Source organism: Cyprinus carpio, chromosome A22 (genome assembly GCF_018340385.1).
Source record: "Cyprinus carpio isolate SPL01 chromosome A22, ASM1834038v1, whole genome shotgun sequence".
In the NCBI taxonomy this organism is placed as follows: domain Eukaryota; kingdom Metazoa; phylum Chordata; class Actinopteri; order Cypriniformes; family Cyprinidae; genus Cyprinus; species Cyprinus carpio.
In genome coordinates this window covers 7,779,595-7,797,507 of record NC_056593.1, presented here as the reverse complement: position 1 = coordinate 7,797,507, position 17,913 = coordinate 7,779,595, and the positions used below count along the sequence as shown (strand labels likewise).

At 34.7% G+C, this 17,913-nt stretch overlaps 2 protein-coding genes and 2 pseudogenes across 3 annotated transcripts in view; all 4 read left to right on the top strand.

Annotated features, from left to right (window-relative positions):
* LOC109047541 (protein phosphatase 1 regulatory subunit 29-like) overlaps positions 1 to 17,913 on the top strand; it is a 905,211-nt gene that overhangs the window by 618,379 nt on the left and 268,919 nt on the right. The window lies entirely within an intron of this gene.
* Positions 1 to 17,913, top strand: part of LOC109046565 (beta-1,3-N-acetylglucosaminyltransferase manic fringe) — a 788,629-nt gene that overhangs the window by 631,559 nt on the left and 139,157 nt on the right. The gene's annotated exons all lie outside the window — the stretch shown is intronic.
* LOC122135002 lies at positions 887 to 4,121 on the top strand (annotated as a pseudogene).
* Positions 5,081 to 11,135, top strand: LOC122134970 (annotated as a pseudogene).

Here is a 17,913-nt window from a genome sequence, read left to right as displayed (position 1 = left end):
TAGGTGTGTTTACTGGACGATCCAGGAAAGTGAATAGGACGTAATTAATATTCATTATATCAAGTCATACACTATACTATACCCCGCGCACAAATCAACTAACTGTACTCTTCTGTAAACTGATTATATGTTTTTTTTACCAGACACCGACTGATGACTTAAAAGTACAAAGCGTTAGATATTAATAGCTCATGATCTGAAATGTGTCATTGACCCTTTTGTTTAAACCACACCCAACACAACAGTTTTAACAGGTGAGGTCACGTCAGCTGCCGTCACTATACCTGTACTGTGCCTCGCCATGTGAGTTACGCGTTATGAAAAACATTACATTTGTCTATGTATTATTGTTTATAATAGCGGCAGTCTTTTTAAAACACCTTTACGTCAACTATGTATTACGTAGAATATAGACTGTAATGTTTAAACAGAAGCAAATAAGCGCGCTAAAAGTAATGGAACTTTCCATTTTTGTTAAAGCAACATTAAAACTAGTTTGGACATTTAAGAGTGAGTTAATCAAGATTTTCTGAGTCATTTAACTACTGATCGGTTTGACAGATTTTAAATTTTTATAACTTCTTATATGTGATATGGTCCGGTTTAATTTAACTTAACATTTAATCCTTATGTAAGCATGTATGTATTTATTTATTTACTTATTTATAGCTGTTGACACTTTATTGTTTATTCTAATCTCTGAGGGTTCACCCTAGATTAAAAAGAAAAGGATTTTAATTTAGATGTTTGAATACATGTTCATCATAGAAGTGGTGTATTTAAGTCACTGTCAGAATGAATTGTCTTTTAATGTATTTTAAAAATAATTTGGGACACAATGAATGTCATTGGCCTGCATTCATTTTGTTAAAAGTGTGCATTTTCCATCAAATTATTTGTGCATTTAGGACACACTGGATGTCATGGCTGTGCCTTTACCACATGACGGCAGTAAATGCAGCATTCGACTGGTTCAGTGAATTCCAGCGCAGCTGCATTTTTTAAGAATTGAATTGTTCCAGAATGGTTCCATGGGATAATATCCAGGAAGTAATGAATCGAATACTGTATTATGTTATAAAACTAAGCATGAATGTCAGACTATGTCTTATCATGAACACATGACATCATAGAGCAGAAAATCAGGTTACAAAAATACTTCTGTTATTGTAGGGTTGCGGAGGACATGCTGATGTGCAAACCTCCTGGTTACTTCCTCATTCGTGTTAGCGAGAGCAGAGTGGGTTATACATTATCTTATCGGTAAGTCTGTGTCAATGTGGCCATTGTTGTCAGATAATAAACTTCACTATAAGGAAGTTTGATGCACAAATACTGTACATGAATGAGTCCACGAATCAAAGGGTCACCTATAAATCTTTTCCCCTAGAGCTGAAGATCGCTGCAGACACTTCATGATTGACGTCTTGCCAGATAACCAGTATATTATAGTGGGAGAAACGATGCGCTACTGCTCCCTCCATGACTTGGTGGCCTTTCATCGCAGAAACCCCATTCTCCCCTACAATGACTTGCTCACTGTGGCCTGCGATCAGGTATAGAGTTACACATACATTCTAGCTTGTTGTTAGCTAGATATACTACAAAAAGGTCAGTTATGGTTATTCATCAAGATCGACAAGATAGACATCAATCAGTCGAGCTGGTCGACAGTCATGGACCACTACCAAACCGCCTATCATGTTCCAATAACTAACCTGACAAACTTAAAGGGATACTACCACCCCAAAATGAAAATTTTGTCATTAATCATTTACCCCCATGTCGATCCAAACCCGTAAAATGACCATTCGTCTTCGGAACACAATTTGAGATATTTTGGATGAAGAACGGGAGGCCTGTGACTGTCCCATAGACTGCCAAGTAAATAACAGTGTCAAGGTCCATAAAAGGTATGAAAGTCATCGTCAGAATAATCCATTTGCCATCAGACGTGCAATCTGGGTTATATGAAACGACGGGAACACATTTTTGTAAGCGAAGAACACAAAAATAACCACTTTATTTTTTTCAACAATTCCTTTGTCAACGGGCTCCGCTGTGTCTCTCCATATCACTGTATGCTGTGTATGCTCTTCTGTGTCATCCGCGCCAAAAAGATGTGCTATGTTCTACGTGTATTTAGCTTTGATTTGAAATAAAACAGCACATGCTTTTATGGACCTTGACACTGTTATTTATTTGGCAGTCTATGGGACAGGAAGCCTCCCGGTTTTCATCCAAAATATCTTAAATTGTGTTCCGAAGACAAATGTAGCTTTTTACGGGTTTGGAACGACATGGGGGTAAGTGTTTAATGACAAAATTTTCATTTTGGGGGTGGAATATCCCTTTAAGGTGGTATGACTTGCCTAGCAGGAACATAAAACGTACACACACACACACACACACACACACACACACACACACACACACACACACACACACACACACACACACACGTGTGTGTGTAATAATGCATTATAAAAATATATATTATATAAACCTAGAGATATCGTCCCAGTCTCTTATAACATTTAGAAAGATTTTGATATCACAAAAAATTATATAAAGTTATATAAAATTAAGTTTTGTACATTTTAGCATTGTTAAAAAGTATAGGGGTATGAGGGGAAAGAGTCAATGTTTCATTTTCACCATCAACATTGATCGTTATCTTTCTATGTCTGGCTGTGATATATCTGGCCTTTTTTTTGTGTGGTCTCATTTGTGTGCAGGGTGACAAAAATAACTACGCTGAGTTGTTGTTTCCTCAAAAAAAAGATGTAAAAACCTGGACAGGTTGAATGGATACATTTTTCAGCTCCAACACATACAGCTCATTCAAATGTCTCTGAACACAACCCGACTTCGCCGCTTCAAAACGAATCATTTACACTACCTACAAGTCCTTCTGCGAGACTGTATCCCAGCTTGGAGATGGAAATTAGCTCTTTGAATCTACAGAGTGCGGTAAAACAAATGATATGATATGAAAATGACAAATTATATAATTTTCTTGTAGTTAAAAGAATAGGTCACCCAACATTTAAAATGTTCTGAAAATTTACTCACCCTCAGGGGCCCTTTCAAGATGTAGATGAGTTTGCTTCTTACTCATAACAGATTTGGAGAAATTTAGCATTATATCACTTGCTCCCCAAAGGATCCTCTGCAGTCAATGGGTGCCGTCAGAATAAGGGTCCAACACAGCTGATAAAAACATTACAATAAACCACAAGTAATCCAAATCAGTTCATCAATTAACATCTTGTAATGTGAAAATCTGCATGTTTGTAAGAAACTCTCATTCTGACGGCACCCATTCACTGCAGAGAATCCATTGGTGAGCAAGTGATGTAATCCTAAATTTCTCCAAATTTGTTCATAACAAACTCATATACATCTCGGATTGCCTGAGGGTGAGTACATTTTCAGAACATTTTTGGCTGAACTATTCATTTAAAAGGACAGTATATGTGATTGTGTTTTTAAGGAACATTTTGCTTAAAGGCTAATAATTATAATTTTTTTTTTAAATGCAGGATCAGCCAACAAAGCCTATTCTAAAGCCTAGAACAATATTTAAATCCAAACCACCAAATGACGCCACCGCAGCTGACACTCCATCCCACAGTTACCGCCCAGAGCATGCTTGCCAAATCGCCCGCAAGCCACCGCAGAGGCTGACAGATCGCAAGGGCTGATGCCGGTAAGCTCTGGACAGACATCCAAATCCCACCGGACAGACCTGTTGAAGGCCGTGCCCAACAGAAAAACCAGCAGCCACTGAAACCGGTGGCCATGGGCCTGGCGCAAATTAAGAAAAAGCTTAAAAAGAACCGCTCCAAGGACCACATGTATGAGGAGATTGCTCAAGATGCGTGTCAGGAAATTGCAACTTCTTCTGCTTTGGAGAGCAGTAACATGAACCCTAAACAACTGGAGGAAAATGAATATCAGGAGTTACCTGAAAAATCCACAAATGCTGGCCATCGGGCATCTGATGGGATTCCCAACTTCGCAGAAAGAGAATTACCACCGGAGTACCTAAATCCACCTCCTTTTGCACCTGGCTACTAGATAAAAACATAAAGATGGGTGGTTTTACTCAGAGCATTTATTTTTATTGTAATTGAATAGCATTGGTAAGTCTCTTTGTTGTGATGTTCTTTTTCGCTGTGCTGCATTTAAATTTCTGTCACAAACACATTCTGAACAGAGGATTGTCATCTGGAACAACCTGTTGGACAATGAAAAATATTTTAATATAACAATGGACAGAATGTGTTGTGCCTGTGGGCATGAATTTGAATATACGTCCAGATTATACTTCCTGAAATCTGGTACGAGAAAAGAAAAAAAAGCATTGTAAATATTAGCTTTTTACTGCAGTGGTCAATAAATGTAACAGGTGATACAAAGAAACCCAAGAATACTATGCTTATTTCTTCTAAATACCTTCGAATACCATATAAAAACCATGGTGCATGATTCTGTTCATCATTGCAGGTTTAAGATGGTTGGTTTAGCTAGTCTTCTAGATCTGGCCTTAAAATTAATGAATTAGCTGGTAAAACAAGCGCAAAAATCCCTCGAAAACCATCAAACAAGACTAAGCCTAGGAGGTGTTTGCTATTATGTTTTTTTTTTTTTTGGACTTAAATTATGTAAAATATTTTAATATATTTATATTTAACTTTGTTAGGACATACATTATCACTAAGTGGCACACTTAATTGTGACAATGATATATTATACATTTTATTGTGTGTTTTAACATTTATTGCAAATATTTACAAAATACATTTCTTCATCATTTAGCTGTTTATGAATTTTAGTTGGTCTTCCAGGCTGGTAAAAGCACCCACAGAACATCAAAAATGACCCTAAAACCAGCAAACCACCTTTTTAGTTGGTCTTCCAGGCTGGTAAAAGCACCCACTGATTATTAATTATGTGTTCATCTCTTTGTAAGGCCACTCAAGTGCGTTCAGCCACTTGTAATGCATAACCCTGGCGCGTATCATGTTCTTACACACCTGACAGCCGCCAAACAAGTCAAGAAAACAGATTAATTATGTAGTAAGTTATTTGAAAGACATCACTAGCGCAGATATGGATGTGCGTTGGCTTGCGTGTGTGAGAGAGAGCTGAGAACAAGCTTGCGCGTGCACGCGCGTCGCGGTGCTTAGTTGCGCGCAGTTGATCTAGCTGTAGCAGGTCACTGAAAACACAAAACAAAACCAACGACAGACACGTGTTGATGTTTAAAGAGGGGTCGCCGGCCTTTGTCATGTATATTATGTCATGAATAGACCATCTGGAGTACCAGTATCTTACAGAGGAACCGGCTTGCAGTTAAATTAATGAGGCCTTTATTTTCGCCTGACGTGTAGCTGTTTTTGGACTTTACGCGAGACTCGCGTCGTCGTCATGGTAACCATCCGAAGTTAAACAATAAAGTGTATTTCCTAGCGCTCACGCTCTGTGTAAATAAGAGTTCATGATATGAACTGAGCAAGATGGATAAAACAGTAATGTGGGGAAGAGAGAGAGTTTTTGTAAAAGAAATGGACATGGCATCCAGGAATGGCGGGGATGGATGTAAATATGAGGGGCAGTTCGTGAATAAGCTGAAGCATGGCACTGGTGTCTTCACATGGCCAAGCGGAGAGGTATGTTTCACTTCATGTAACATGATAACACATTATGGGTCTGTTGGTTTTAAGATAAAGTTTTAAGTTCTCATTGTTACACATTAATGGACACTGTTGCACAAACAATTATAAAACATAATATTAAGTAGGTCATTTTAAAAAACATCCAATATCACTATTCCAGCTTTCAGATCTTGATTGCGTCTAACAATTAAAATCAACAGTGTCACGATTTTTCACAGGCTGCGGAATTTATATTCAGTTATAAGAATAATAAATACATTTATTTATTTTTTATTATTATTTTTTTTTTTACAAATTTAATATAATATAAACATTATGTCATTTTTTAATTGTTTTTAATTTGATATTTTTTTTGTCTATATGTCGTTTTAATTGATTTGACATTTTCTAAAAATAAACATTGAATAATGATGTTTATTGATAGAAAATTGAAAAATGAATGGAAATGAAAGGAAATTTGCTCAGAAAATGTGAGAGTTGGGGATAAAAAATCATAGTTTATATATAGGCCCGTTTTTGTCTATTTAATTTTGTCTTTTTAAACTTTTCATTCGTTTGATTTTCATTTTTTCTATAAATAAACATTAAATGCTAATGTTCCTGATAGAAAAATTGCAAAATGAATGAATGGAAATGAATAGAAAATAAAGAAACCTCAGATATATTTAGTTGTAGTTGAAATTTTAAAAATGGATGTATGTATGTATGTATTTGTTTGTTTTTTTTTTTTTTTAAATTGGAAAAATCAACAAATGGGAATGAATATAAAATAAACCAGCTCAGATAATATTTAGTTGTAGTTGAAAATAATGTATTTTTATTTATTTATTTGCAGGCCCTTTTTGTACCTTATTCATGGAAAGTGGCAGCAAAAATACACCATTTGATTATATATATATATATAATATATAATATAATATATATATATATATATATATATAGTAAATAAAAATAAAAAAAATATAAAAAATATATATATATATATATATATATTTTTTTTTTTTTACTGCTGCACTCTTCACTTTAAACATCATTTAGTACTTTCCACTTTGACACTAAATTATTGTCATGTTTATTCAGTTCTTCAAAGGTTCAGTTTTTTAAGGATTATCGTCATGGGAAAGGCCTGTATTCATGGCCCAATGGCGCCAAATACACAAGGGAAGTTTTATTTGAACCGAAAAGCGGGATACGGAATACAAGTTTTCCCAGATGGATCAACTTTTGAGGTGAATAATGCATAGCTCACTAACAGTAAGATTGCTTTATCAAATAATAGATAATGAAAAAGATAATCTCTTCTACTCATCTACAGGGTCTATATCACGCTGATGAACGCTTTGGCCCTGGGGTAATGACATACCCTGATGGGCGGCAGGATGTGGGTCTTTGGCACAGAGAGAGGTTACTGCAAATCTCTGCACCACACTGGAGGGCAGCTTCAGTCTAGAGGATTTCCCAGAAACACATGGCCAGATTGCCAAAGTCTCACCTGAAACAAACCTCAACTTCCTCTCGATGTGAAGTCAAGTAGAGACACCGATCAGGGTCTGTCAGAGGACGAGGATCGTTTCATCCTGCCTCCAGACATTGAGAGAATATTCCCACAGATTCAGACCATCTGCCCGTCCCCAGGAGTCTACGCCAGGAACTGGACCTTCACTTTTTTGGTACAAGTGACATCAGCACAGAGCAGCAGTCACCACTGACAGCCTTGCCGCTACAGCAGCGCATGAATGCACACATTCAGAGACACAGGTAAGATGAGTGGATTTTTTATTTTATTTTATTTTATTTTTTATTTATTTTATTTATTTTTATTTTATTTTATTTATTTTATTCATCTAGTATATTAAGATTTTTAAAACGTTTATTCATTAATACTATTAAAGATTTTACAAATTGGTTATTTAAAAGGTCGTATTTTGTTATTTGTCTTTATTTCATCTTTTAAATTCATTTTTATATTATATATATTTTATTATATATATTATTTATAGGGTACAGTGACCTATTTTGTCCATATTTGTTATTTTAAGGTACAGTCTATTTCAGACACATTAGACTGGGATGTCGCAGCAGTGCTGAATATGAACAGGACTCCGTTTGGACCCAAAGGTCCCTTGGAGCTGAACTCAGAGAAGCTGATCAAGGAAGCTTCACGTGGTGAATGCAGGAATGTTTACCGAAATCTCAGAGATGGACAAGTCCATCCTGAACGTGAGTGACGCACTGGGACATACGGCTCTCATAGCAGCCACGGTAAGCTTCAGTTTTAGCAAGATACAATATAACTCAGTAGAAACTGCTCATTGTAAAATGCTTCTCGTCATGTAAACACTGACTAATATTTGCCAGAAGGTGGCAGCATTGATTTTTATTTTTCACAGGAACAGTGGATAAATGGATAAACTACAGGTTTCAGATCTTTAATAACAATCCACAATAAATGCATGCATGCTGATGATCATTGAGGTTTGTTGTGTGTCTGTGTAGGTTAATTGTCATGATGATGTCATCCACATGCTGGTGGTACAGCGGGCGGCCGATGTTAATAAGTTAAATGATGAAGGCTTGTCTGCTCTGGCTGTCTGTCATGTCCTCTACTACCACTTTCAGTCTTTACAAGAGACGCTGGCTGAGAGAGTGCACACAGAACATCAGCCCAGAGTCACAGGTAATAATACAGAGAGGATGTTAAGGATTCATAATGGGTGTTTTGGTTTGCTTGTTTTTCAAGCATTGTAAGTCAGATCATTTTTCTCCTTCATTTCTTGCTCCTCTTTTTTTTCTGTCCGTTACGCTAAAGATCAAGCCTTTGGAAGACGCCCCTCCCATGAATCTTCATCCAGATCCAGTGACAGGAACACCCAAAGATGAAAGCGGCCAAGAGACATTTGAGACACCAAGAGAAAGCAGCCAATTTGACCACAGTCTTGAACCAGAGAACCTCATATGACCTGGAGAAACTTGAAGCTCAAGAGCAAATAAATGAGGATATTAATGAGGATGAGATAGTTCCTCAGCTGACCAACTCGAAGGCCTCAGCAACTCTGAGGAACCTCAACTTCATGATCATGACCCCAAACAATGAGATAGTCCTTCAACTTGAACATGAACAAGACAGACCAACAGAAGAACCGCATGTTGTAATCATGTCAAAATCTATTCAAGTCTTTGATGATAAAATCCCATTGGGTTCAGTATCATGGCGAGAGAAGGAAGCAAAGACAGTAGCTGACTCTGAGCAAGAGGTGACAAATCTGGAGACTGATGAAAACTTGGAGAGGAGCATCAGGTCAGATGATCCTACCTTTGATTCTGCATGTTCTATGGCTAGTTTTCACATTGACGTCACAGAGGGAGATCATACAGAAGAGTGCTGAGATCCTGTGCCAGACAGGAACAGTGACTCCAACAGACACCAGGAGACAGTCCGTAAAATTGCACTTCTGAAGACGGAGTAAGTAGAACAAAGTCCTACTTTTTTTTTTTTTTTTTTTTTTTTCAAAATTATATATGGGTCAAAAAAATAAATAAAAAAATTATGTTGCATTTTTCATTTTCCCCAAAATATATTATTAGTGTAATGGGAATAAATGTTTTTTATAATAATATTATAATATATATATATATATATATGTATATATATATATAATAAATTAGTGTTTTTAGTTTCTTAAGTTTTAAAACAAAATAAAAATATGAAAGGAAATGTGTAATAATTAAATTTTTTTTTAATACATTAAGTTATGTGTGTGTGTTTATTTATATATATATATATATATATATAGCTATATATATATATATATAATATATATATATATAATATATATATAGATATATTCTGTTTTTTTTTTTTTTTTTCAGCAATAAGAATGCGATTTTTTTTTTTTTTAATAAAAAAAAAAAAAATTAAAAAAAAAAAAATTTTGGTGTGATATGTTGTGGGTTTTAATGAAAATGTGAAAGTTGGTTTTGTAATTGGTTATTGTCTGGTCTGAAGACATAGGAATCGATGGACTACAATTAAGCTTCTGTTGGAGAGAGGAGCAGACCCAAATGCCTCTACCGTTCCCATGCCTGTCATCTTCCTGGCTATCAAAGCTGCCATGTCAAGGGTGTCCGTCCGTCTGTTGGAGTGTGGGGCTCGTACAAACATACCTCTTACGTTCCAGAGGTAACCTCCAATTTAATTCAATTTAACATGTCATTGATTTTAATGATTTAGTATTCAGTATCACTACATGTTACAAGAATATCAACATCAAGGCATCTGTTTGGTCATATTTATTTCTTCTATTTGTGTTCATGACAGCAAAAGGGTCTGTATCCCCTTCACATAGCAGCGGGTTTATCTGGAGCCGAAGGTCCTGAAATCACAGAGCTCCTCCTGCACGCGCTGGCAGATCCTGACGTCAAAGCTCTGGATGCCCATGAAGTCTATGAGCTTGATAAGGTCTGAGTAAAAGTTTTGTATAAATATATTGCACCACAACATTTTTTAAAACTATCTCTAATCAAAGAAACATAAACCCTCAGGACACATTTGAGCCCCAGGCCTTTAAAATTCAGCATCTCATTGCCCCTGGATCCGTGGCTAAATTCAGTGAAGCCCCTGTTGAACTTCCTCAGGAAAGGCGGGAGGACACCCTACATGTGGCCTGCCAAAGAGACAGCAGAATATTCAGTAAGAATACAATTTTTACATAATTTTATAGGTTTATAATTTTATTGTTACCATATGAATTATTTACTGGAATGCAAAATAATAATAATAACAGTACTGTTATTTAATTTAATTGTGATCATTAATATAATACACTGTCTAATTAAAAATGACAAGATTATTAGATGAAGTAGACTAATATTTAAAAATTTTAATTGCTAAAGAAATTCATACAATTAATTTTTCAATGGAGGATTCAATTAAATGAATTGGAATTTATTTGTGAATAATAACAATAAGAAGAAGCCTTCTTTTTCTTTCAGAATGCTAGAGATGTGGTGGCACTTCTCCTTTCTCACAACGCAAATCCCAACAATGTGTGGAGTGGCCATTCACCCCTGTCTCTGGCCATTTCGAGAGGCAACGACCTTGTATGTAATCCTTTCTGACATCACTTATACCGATTGAATCATTTGGAGTGCAGCTATTTGCAAGGAATCATCTTTTATGGGATAATTAAATGCTGTCTGTTTGAAGACACAGAATGAATGTGGAATATTATAGTCATTACTGAAGGGTGACGGGTGAGAATGCTATGGCATTGCGTTGATGTACCGTGTATATTACGGCTGTTTTCCCAGGCTGTGGATGAACTGCTAGCAGGAGGAGCTGATCCTAATCTTCGTTCTCAATCGTCATGTGGGCAGCGCTCTCTGTGCCCTATGTCAACCATCAGCTACGACCGTGGGCCACATCCACGCAACCAAGTCAAGCTGAGTTGATCTTCTTCAACTAATATCATGTAGTCTCACGGGAAAAATATGTGACTGTGCATACATGAAAATATGTGTGCCATAGTGGCTTTGTAGTTGCACACTGTGCATTACAAAATAAAATATAATTTCAATTTAGTATAAGGTTTAGGAAAAAAATTCACTCTGTTTGTTGTTTAACAGAAACATTTATAATAGATTATTAAATGTATTTACCACACACCAATATTATATTATTAGAATATATTTGTCTGGAATATTATGGAATAACTGATTGTCATTAATATTATTAATAATAATATAAAAATTAGAAAAAAATCAACTTGAATTATTATTATATAAATAGACGATAATGATTTTTATAGGAAAATTACTTTTTAGAAAATAATAAGATTTTATTGTTAAAAATACATTTCACAAAATAAATTAAGTAGATTTAATATTTCCGTATTCTGGAGATCTGCAGAACCCACAAAACTAAAAGTCAATTTAAGCATCAACTTAGCAGCCATTTAACCTGGAGGAAACTGGAAATGGTGTCAGAAAATTATCTTGGAGCAAAACTGGCACCAAAAGTGACAAAAACTGTTAAGGAAAATTCAAAATAAGAGACTAAATTGTCCTGTAAGGAATTACTTTTGGTTATTGGTAAGGACTTGAATGATTCTGGATCATCAAATCAAGGATGAGGAAATATTAGTAATTAATTGATTCAATTTAACAATTTACACATCAAATGGTCCACACCCTATGTTTTCATCTGGCTAGAAGAAATATTAAAGTCATGTCCAAGTAAACAGGATAAAACGAAATGTAGTTAGTTCTACTTCACTGTGCTCTGTTGGTTTCTGTTTAACGTGTTAAGCTGGAGAAGTTGGATCCTCAAAGCGGGCGCTGCCATCCTCAATGCCTGTCGTGTGGGCCGGGTGGGGGGGGGGGGGGGGGGGGGGGGGGGGGGGGTGGGGGGGGGGGGGGGGGGGGGTGGGCCGCAGGTGTCGCTGTGGGAACAGTCGTGCGATTACACGCACTGCGCATTCCAAAAGTGTGCAGCTTTTCATCGCCAGTTTCATCCGTGTCCAGCTCATCTGAAAAATCCTCATTTATCACCTCAAGCAATTATGATTCCGCTCAACCAGACCGGGGTCCACGTTCCCACCCAGAAACCAGGGCAGGCTCACCACCTGGACCATGCTCTCAACAAGCATGGAGAGGACAGGCCATATAACACCCGCCGGCAGTTGCTAGGGCACATGGGAGATCTGCTGAGACAGGCGGTGATAAGAATGGAGAAGGAGAACGGAGCCACGATGTACTCCCGGGAGGACTGGCTCGCTCGTGTCTATAAATGTGCAGCACTTTAATAGCTTTTGTCTCAGTGCTTTCAGGTTTGTGCCATCCGTTCAAAGGAGTATGTGTCCTATTGATTGACATCAAAGGGTTGATAAATTTGTGTTGTTTGTGTTAGTCCCACAGACAAGTTTCTATCTACTGGATTATTATTATTATTAGTAGTAGTATTTATAATAATTAGATTAATTAAATATAAAATTAATAAAATATTTTAGAAAACATCAACCTAAATTATTTTATAATGAATATGATATCTGATGATACGGGTACATTTATTTTAAGTCTTATAAAATATACTTAGTATATTTATATAATTATTCTAATGGACCCATACATATTAAATATATTCTAAATTAAAATCTATATATGTATAATACACGTGTAATATTGCATCTTGTTGGTTGATTTAACCAAAAATGGTATAATAGTAGGTAATGTCGAATAGTTAATAATAAAGATAAGTAATAAGTAAGAATATAATTATCATTATTTCTGAAGATATTGCTGGAAAATGCAGTAAATATTTCTTTATATTCTGAAGAATAAAATATAATTATATATGCCTAATAGCCCTTCCTGTTGGTTGATTGTTATACTTTTTTTTTTTTTTTTTACTTTTTAATAAAAAATTAATATACATAAGACCAGTAACAATCCTTTTCTAAATTATTTTAATTACTAAATTATTATTCTAAATATTTTAGGGAAAACATACATTATTATTGAATTTTTATATATTTCTAATAAACAACAATATTATAAACAAAATGTTATATATGTAAAATTAATTATACATTATTGTTATTAAAATTTACTTGTTGACAATAGATTTACTACAAATAAATAGATTTAATAGAACATTATTTGGGCACATGCCGCGACTTTTTATGCATATTACAGCTCATCGGTATTCACACGAAACAAAAATCCATTTAAGCGCTCAATCGGTTAAACAAAGCACAGGTTGCTAATGTGTGTGTTTGTGTTGTTGTTTGAGGGTGTCAGTCCAAAGAGAAGCTTCATGACAGGCAAGGAAACGACACGAGGTCTGCTGATCTCTCCTGAGGGGCACACAGGAATCCTTTAATAAAACGCATCAGTACCAGAGAGGCAGAGGTACTTCATTATATACACTGTTGCAAACCAAGGTGGGTGTTTTTTTTTGTTAGCGTTTGTGTTGGACTGGTTTCTTTCAGAAAGCAACGCTCAAATACTGCTATGAGTGCGGCCCGTGCAGGGGTTGTGCAGTCTGTCGGCCTGGTAGCGCGCTGTCGTGAGGGTCTGTTTACTGTGGTAGGCAAGACTGCTGCAAAAAAACAAGCCGTGGGATGCGCGCCACAAGACGAGGTGTCAGTGTTGCAAGGTGGTACTAGGTCTCAGTCGACTTGGTCTTGTTTTCCAGTATAAAACACACTTAAAACAAAAACAAATTTATGATGAATAAAAAAAAAAAAAAAAAAAAAAAAAAGAAACAATATATACTTTCAAAATATAAATATTTTGTAATAACAATACTTTTAACAATTGATAAAAGGTGATAGTAAAGAAAATATATTATTAGAATATATATTATTAGAATTTTTTTATTTTGAATAAATGCAGTTCTTTTTAACCTTTTATTCATCAAAATATAGTAGACAACCAGAACTGTTTTAACCTCATAATAATCAGAATATTAGAATGATTTCTAGTATGATCATGTGATGGAGCTGGATGTTACATGCTGACACTGAAAGGCTGGAGTAATGATGCTGAAAATTCAGCTTTGCATCACAGGAATAAATTTTTTTTTTTTTAAAGTATATTCAAATAGAAAACTATTATTTTAAGTTGCTAATAAATGTCTATTTCACAATATTACTGTTTTTTTTTCTGTATTTTTGATCAAATAAATGCGGAGGCTTGATGAGACAGAAGAGACTTCTTTCCAAAAAAACATTAAAATAGTAATGTTAAGGTCGGAAGGTCAAAGATAATAAAAGTTTGACATTACACATCAAAAGTTTGGAATAATTATTATTTTTTTTAGAATGATTTCTGAAGGATCAAGAGCTGAAATTCAACTTTGGCATCACAGGAATAAATTACTTCTGTCATGAAATAATTTACAAATAAATGTGCATGAATCCATTTACAAAGAAATGACTTCACTTTTGCTGCATTGCATTATCTTTAAACCACACAGAAGGTTTGTATATACACTATATGAAGACAGAAGTGTCTTATAGGATTTACAGTATGAAATGAGAAATGACCCCATCCTGCAGCGCTCCATTCCTGGGAGAATAAGATGTAGTCTCCAGTAACACACACTGTTATTTATAGAAGTGTTTTTGAGGATAAAGGCCACACTTTTAGAACAAATGAGGCCAGATCTGAGCACTGGTGAATCAATGCAGAAGGTCTCAACAGGGCATCGAGAGTAACTTGGCAGAACCTGATTGCTGTATATTTAGGGTGTTCACAGTGTGCTTTTCTCTGGAGGATTTGTCTCTCCTAGTGTTTCTTTTGATGAATAGAAAGTTAAAAAGAAGTGCATTATTTGAAATATAAATAATTTGTAACATTATTAAGTATCTTTACTGTCACTTTTGGGATGCAATTTAATGCATACTTTCTGAATAAAACTATTTTTTTTTTTTTCATTTATTTTTAAATACTCTTGATAAAAATACATTATCAATATTGTCTATTTATTCAGCATCTGATACAATGGGAAGTATAATCTCAAAATGGCTAAATATCAGCTGATTAATTGGCCAGAATATTGGTTTTATTATGATGATGAAGTAATGCATAACGTGTTTGTTGTTTTCACAGTGGTCAGTGGAAAAGCTTTCAGAGATAAATGCGCATCTATCGGACCATGTTCACCTCTGTCACCAAAGACGTACAGGCAAGAATTCCACCTGAGGGTGACGCAGGAAATCAGGAATAATGAACCCGACCGAGAATTACAGTTTATTAGAACGTGTTTCAAAGGTAAGTTACCCATAGCTGTGTAAAAAGGTTAGGCTTTACATTTTCAATTCTGAACAAGAAAATGAAATTGAAGCGAGGACTTGAGCATGTTCAAGATGAGTAAGTAGAATAATGAAAAGAAATGGATTCCAAAAAACACACTGAGCATCCATTTGTGTTTGAAATAGCTGTGCATGTGTATTACGTTAAAACAGACACAAGTTATTTTATAAAATTCAAAAACTCAAATAAAATGCAAGTGCTGAAATATAACAAAATGTTGCTGTAAACACACATCTTGCCTGTCTCGAATAAGTGTTTGCTAAATCTGTCACTGTCATAAGGAACACATTACGCTGTGTGTTTAAGCCCTTCTCAAAGGTCCATTCATTGAGTCATGTGATCAACTAAAGAGTGTGCTTTTCATTTAGATCGGATATCCGAGTACAAAAAACAAACCTTCCTGTGACAGAGATCGTACACTACGTCATGTACATTCTCAACTGCGTTAACGCAACTTTTTACATTTTGTATCTGACAAGACCAGGTCCTTGTGCATTCAGCTCTAGTTGTACATCAAAAATTTTTACCAGAAATGTGAGGATCGCTTAACACCTTTTAAATGCAACATTCAGTGACACTAGATGCTGATATAGTGTAAGACATTTTGTAGGAATGTTTTTTTTTTTTATTGTGTTAGAAAATGTTCAGAAAAATCGTAACATTACATTCGTAAATTTAAATCAGCTCCTTGGAAATGTGTTTAAACATCACTGCCACAAGTCTAATTAATCATATTGCTTTGGAATCAGTCGTTAAATTGTCATTATGCCTTACGAGCTTTTATTTAAAAGTGACACTTTTTATTTTAAAAGTACATTCTGTAAATGACTGCTTCCCATCGGCTTTGGCTATAATGAAATTCCATTCAAGGCAAATCATATTCAAGGCTGGACACATGCTTTCTATTTAACTTGCTATCAGTACTTAAAGTACTCCAGAAGTGATATTACAAATATGAATTTGCACTGCTCTGAGCAATAATGCAGCCATGAGTTTCCAACTGCAGGTTGAGTAAAGCGTCATATTTTTTGCATTCTTGTCCTTTGGACACTTATTGTTTTACAATTACATTTCAAACAAGAGAATCATGTCTTGGTCATATTTCACACCAAAATCAGAGAAAAAAAATTAAATTGTTTGCATTAAAAATAAAACCTATTTGTTTTATTTTATAAAAAATATTTTTTTATAAAATAATAAAACTTATATTATATTTATTAATTGATTAATTAATTTATTAATTAATTAATTCTAATGTTTTTCATGATAATTAAGTCAATATGAAATTTTCATTAATGTAAAGTGAAAAATTCTAATTTTAATGAAAATCATCCTAATTGGAAACAATATTTTAAAAAATCTGTATAAATAATAATAATAATTATTATTATTATAATAAATAATAATAAACTACCATGATGTATTCTTTTTTTCTTCTGCTAAATTATGAAAATTATGAAACAATTGAAAATGAATTCTTCTTATGATGAATCTCTTATGGGAAAATATTTATTTAAAATATACCGCAATTAAAAATTTACTATTTTGCTTTATTTAAAGCAATGGTAAATAAGTAAAATGAGGAAAATATTAGAGAAAAGTCTTACATTAAAATGATTACTGAAATAAGTATAAGACTTAGGCTATATTTCCTTTTATGGCAAAATAATTTCTTTTTTATTTTGATGTGGTGTGAAAAACAATTTTTTCAGTTTGTTTTTATTAATCTTTATGCAGCTGCTATCATACAAAAATAATTGCTGACTCAACCAAGGTGAATCACAGTAAAAGACACCATACATAATTCCAATTAATTACATAATTCCATCAGATATTCAGCAATTCTGTATTTCGATTCATGTCCATGCCAAAGTTCATACATTTTGTAATCTAAAAGGGATCGACTGATGTAGCATGTTTTGTTTTTATGTCCATCTCTGAAATATTTAAGACGAAAGAACAGTTGTGCAAAGACCAAACTTGACGTGACTCGAGCGTGGTTTAAATGAAAAACACGAGGTGACTTGGTGACTGTCACTTTAAAAGCCTTTAAAAGTCGGATTGTTAGAGGTAGCCGACGTGTGAGAACCTCATATTGTAAATCTGCACCGGCATTATCCTGTCCAGTTCATTCTTTAGTACATTCAAAGGTAAAAATAAAAAAAAAGCAAGATGGTCAATTGATTGAACAAAGCGTCACATAAAAAAATACACAGAAACAAACTTCTTTGTTGCCACTTATTCTCATGTCGTATTCTAGGAGGAATTAAAAGGTCCCATTCACCCAAAAGGTTTCTTTTTTTTTCTTTTGCAATTTTTAAGCTCACCCTTTTTTCATTTATCTATTCTTTTTTCTTTTGAAACCATTCACTTGTTCCTATCCCTTTCCTGACACCAGAATCCCCAAAGTTCG